This window comes from Dromaius novaehollandiae, chromosome 3 (assembly GCF_036370855.1).
Source record: "Dromaius novaehollandiae isolate bDroNov1 chromosome 3, bDroNov1.hap1, whole genome shotgun sequence".
NCBI lineage: Eukaryota > Metazoa > Chordata > Aves > Casuariiformes > Dromaiidae > Dromaius > Dromaius novaehollandiae.
Window position 1 is genome coordinate 103,165,235 of NC_088100.1, and position 4,976 is coordinate 103,170,210.

Here is a 4,976-nt window from a genome sequence, read left to right on the forward strand (position 1 = left end):
CTGGCTTTTGTGAAAGCTCTCTTACAGCTATAAAGCAAAAATAAGTATGTAGTGTGTTTTTTAAAAAAAGTGGTTGTCATCAAATTGCAGCTTTTAGCAGGAGCTAAGGTATGAATAGAAACAGAACAACTTTCAGACAGATTTAATTCTGTCTTAATTGTAATTAATCAGAGCAATTGCGTATGGTTCAAAATGCCTTGCTTACAGCCTGTTTTCCCTGCAGGATTCTTCTATTCAGTTTGTAAATAGCAGGTTGCAGAGTAAGGACATCTGGATGCTCTTGAAGTACCTGAGATTCTGGTCAGTGATTTCAAAAGCAACAGGATTTCATGAGCCTCCATATCTTTTGCAATGTTTTCCTCCTCCAGAAATGTCCCACATGCAAACCATTATCTTCTCTGTCTTGTAAGTGATTATCTCGGGTGATAAACATTAATGGGTGAGCTCTTTGATTAATCATCTTGTGTGGGACTATGAGATTCTTCCTCCTTTTAAATGGTATTTGTTTAGTGGAACAGCCTGTTTCATGGACCACTTCTTTCATCTTAAATTGAGCTCAGCTTGTCTGAGAGTCTAAGAGAAGAAACTGAAACTTATATCCTATGGCCAAGCACCCTGGTCTTATAAAATCATGATTGCAGAAGCATAGAAACAGTCACTGATAGGAATCCTACATTAAGCGGTTTAAGGTAGCAAGTGCTGTCTTTGCCCGAGACACTTGCTGAACTAAGCACCAGGAATTACGCCCTCAAGGACCTCTTGTTCTGAGCCAGCAGGCTGTATTTCTGAACTATTTTCTAAAGGATTGCCAAAAACTCTACTTCATGTTTTATAATCAAATGAAACCTTTTGAGATATTATTCCCAAACCCTCTCTCTAGATGTATATGTAGATCCCACTTTATGCATCTTGCTAGGTTTTCCATGCAGATGCTGCAGATGTCCCTGCCCTGCCTCCTAATTGCCACTTGGAGACCCGCTTCTCTGTGTGTGTGCACGCGTGTGTGTGCACGCCTGTCTCCAGGGGTGAGGCACCTGGAAGAGCAAGGATCCAGGACCAGGATGTACCGTGCGTGCAAGGCCAGCTGCTGGACGGACCCACAGTGTGCATGTATGGGAGTGTTTGTGTCCGAGTGAGGTAAACCTCAGCTTATTGTTCTACTCCTGTTCTTGCAGGAGGTGTTAAGAATCTAAAAACCAGACTAATAATAGTCAGATGATCTCCCTGCTCCACAGGACTGTAAAGCCAGCTACACTGTATGTTGCAGTGATAGCAAAGTAGGCCTGTGTTGACAAGTTTTGGCAAATATTGGCAGAATGTATTACTGAATTATTCAGTGTCACCATTATTTTTATTCTGCTAATTTTCTTGGGATTTACTGAGGGAGGAAAGGAGAGTGTATGCAGTGAGATTAGAGAATTGACTGGATTCTTGAAAGCAGCATGTGACAGAAATAAATCAAGCAAGCCCTGCTTTGCTTGAGCAGACGATTCGGTGTAGGTAGCTGATAGCAAGGTGCTAAGTGAAAGTTAGAAGTGTTGCATCAAAGGAAACCAGTTGCTTGTACACGGGCAATTTTAAGAAGTGAGACTGGGGTAACAAAGAGAAAACTGACATTTGCAGAAGTAGGCAAGGAAAAAGAATTAATCCATCTAAGAATAAAACTAAAAGAACAAGGTACATTGCATAAGAGATGCAATTAACAGGAGAAACGGAATTTCACACACTTGTTACTTACTTAAAAGAAAGAGTAGGACTTGGAGGCCCACATTCTGCCCTTGTGTCAGACTCCCAGCTATATCCTGTAGTTTTTTTCCCTGTGTGAAGTGGGATAGTTGTCCATGCTTGTCAGTTCTTTTGGATTAAGATAGGCTATGAGTTTAAAGGCAGTTCCTGATCCTTTTGCATACTGGCACCCTTATTCCAGAATAAGGAGTGCCTGCTCTGGTTTAACCTAATCTGCTTTTGGAAAGCAGTCAGTTTTGACAAAGGATTAAGATGAACCAGAATAAGGCTTTCTTGTTTCAGCATAAGCCTGTCTTTTCACAGTTATTCAGAAACAGTTATTCTGAAGTAACAGTTCTGTAACCCCGTATGTAAGGGATCCTTAAAGAAAGCGATGTGAGACTGTTGGGTGAGCGGTATTACATAAAAGCAGTGCGTATTTTCAAGCAAGAAGGCAGCAGGAAAATTTTTCTATATGGCGATTCCCTAATTTTCTTGCCTTGGCATCTCAAGCCGCGTCAGGTGGAAAACAGCGGCAAGGCAAACGGCTCAAATGGTGCGTAACAACAAACCGTGGTTTGGCTGCTGCTGTGCTGCTGCCGCTGGGAGGGTAAAGGTGCTCCTCGCGGTGCCTTGTGCAAAGCCCTCGCCTTCCTGTTGGGTGAGCGAGACTTATCTCGCTTCTGGACATGCGTGGAGTTGTGCCCTGCTTTCCCATCGCGCTCCAACCCGCGGTGGGTATTTCCTTCGGCTCCTGCTTGCCTGGCCCTGGGCGCTCGCTCAGCTGGTGCCAGTGTCCCCTGCCGAACAAGGTATATATAGTCTCCTTATATATTTTTTTCCTGGGAGGCAGAGAAGAGTGAGTCTTAAAAATAATATTGTGAGCTTAATGCTGCTAAGCAGAGCTTACTCAATCGCAGCTGGAGCTGTAACTCCCTGCTTAGACCCAGCGCAAGTGAGCTGAGGACCAAAGCCCTTCGTTGCTCTCATGCAAAGAGACAGTTTCTATGGCAGCACTAGTATTCGTGCCTTGGCTGGTCTGGCAGCAAGGCGGCTAACTTGATATTAACTGTGGCACAATGACTGGTTTTTATGGAGCTTGTTTTAATATATATAACGAGTAGCCAACCGAGTGGCTTTTTCCTCATTTTCTTGGGGTATCTACTCTCTGCTTCACTCCAGCAATGAGGCTTGGGTTTTTCTCACCATGGTGGTGGTTTTGAACCACAGGCAGGTTCAATGCCTGGTTGATTTGTTGCCATGTTGTAATACTATATTGGTTTATTTTTCAGCTGACCAAAGTTCCTGCTAAATTCAAGTCATCTGTGTTTACATATACTTTATTGTGTAACATACTAAAGCTTTTTCCCAGTGTTCGAGCAGGACCAAGAATTTGCAGCTGAGAAATTTCCACATTATATGCGTTAGAAAAGTGTTACCCTAAATGAGTAATGGAAATTATTTCTGCTCCAGGAAGCAAAATGATGCTAAATGAAAGAGAGAAAGAGAGAAGACGGTTTATATGGAAACACGAGCACATTCCCTTTTGCCTGGGCCAGCCGAAACGATCCCTGCCCTTCCCCCTGGTTGTGTCCCACTGCAGCGCGCGGCTGTGCCAGAACATGTTCCCACAACCTTTCAACCCATTCAGCGCAGGGCCTGCCACTTTCCTGGCTATTTTTGTGTATTCCACTCAATGACGAAGTGCTGAGGACAGTGATAATGCATCCTCTCACCAAGCACACGCAGCAGAGCGCAGCCTCAGCTGCCCACAGGCTGCTTTTCCAGTTGCTCTTCCTAAAAACTGGATTATCAATATTTTACCCTTCTGATCATAGGGGCATAAACTTGAAGATGTGTTGTTCCTGGCCACCACTCCGTCTCTTAGTAATCTCATATTATTCTTGTTGACAATATGATGTCTGCATCTAAGCAAAGCCCTTTGCAGCCTGCCTTTGCCTATTACACAAATAAAGTGGCTCATCTACTGCTGAAGATTAACCACCTCCGGACTGGGAGAGGACAGCTATTTAATTATACGAAGCTTGAGCACACAGTGGTTTCTGTGACACCTCCAGCTGTATAGTGGTATTTTAGCTTTGCTTCAAGTCTCTTTACCAGATACACTATAACGCTGCTAATGATTTATGCTTTGTAGAAAATCCCCTTTCTGCTCTGACATCTCCCAGCTTTTTTATTGCTCAGCAACACTCAGGTGCTGCAAACCACTGCTATAGCAGGGAGAATAATTCGGTCTCACAGTGACCAGGTGTAGGAGTTAGCATCAAATCACTGGTTTGCCAAAGTTGGTGATACTGCTACTCAGTCTCCTTTCTTGAGTTAAGGCACTGCAAAACAGCGTAAATAAACCACCACGAGTGGTTCTGTGATATTACCTGACAGGGACCAAGGCACAACACATCCTTTGCAACCGATCGGCAGCCGACTGATACCTCACAGCCCAAACTGGCTCTGTTTCAGGTTGTATCCTGGTGAAGGAAGAGAAGCAAAGGCAAGAGAAGAGGTGGTGTTGTCACTGCACAGAGCGGAGGAGCCTCACCCGCCGCAACGGGGCAGGAAGCAGCGGGATCAGAGATCAGCTTGCTGGGTTCTCGCCTCTGCTGAGGGATGTTTCCAGGAGGGCCTTGATCAGTTAGGAGCTGTACCCTGGGACTGCCAGGCAAGTGCTGACATGACACTTGAAAGCAGGAGTCTTTCAAGGAGCTGTGACCCTGACAAACATTTCCACTTGAAGGCCTAAGCCATGGACTAGAGCGGGGTAGTTGCAGGCGGCCAAAATCTGGAACTGGCCCTGTGGAGACCGGCAGAGACAAGCGATGAACGGGCATTTTTCATATCAAGGTGACCTGCTAAGGATGCAGTCACGCGTGACGAGAAAGCACTCGCTGGTGGGTTAGCTCCAGGTTTCGGAGACACATCCACCAACTCCTCCAAGGCAGCCAGGGGAAATTTTCTATTCAGGAGCAGAAAATGAGACAGTTTTGGGAGCTGCTGCCCATGGTGGATGTGAATTACAGAGACAAAGGCCAGGCTCCAGCAGATGTGCACTGACACCAGGGCTCTGCGAGTCTGCACTGACTGAAGGTCTTGCCCACTGTGCTACAAGTTTTGGATTCTAATTTCTATCTACTCCCTATTCCCCTACAAGGCAAATCTCACCTATCGCCAGGCTGTTGGCTGAAGAGAGAGCTGCATTATGTCTCCAGTTTCACTTTAAAAAGCAAAAGCAA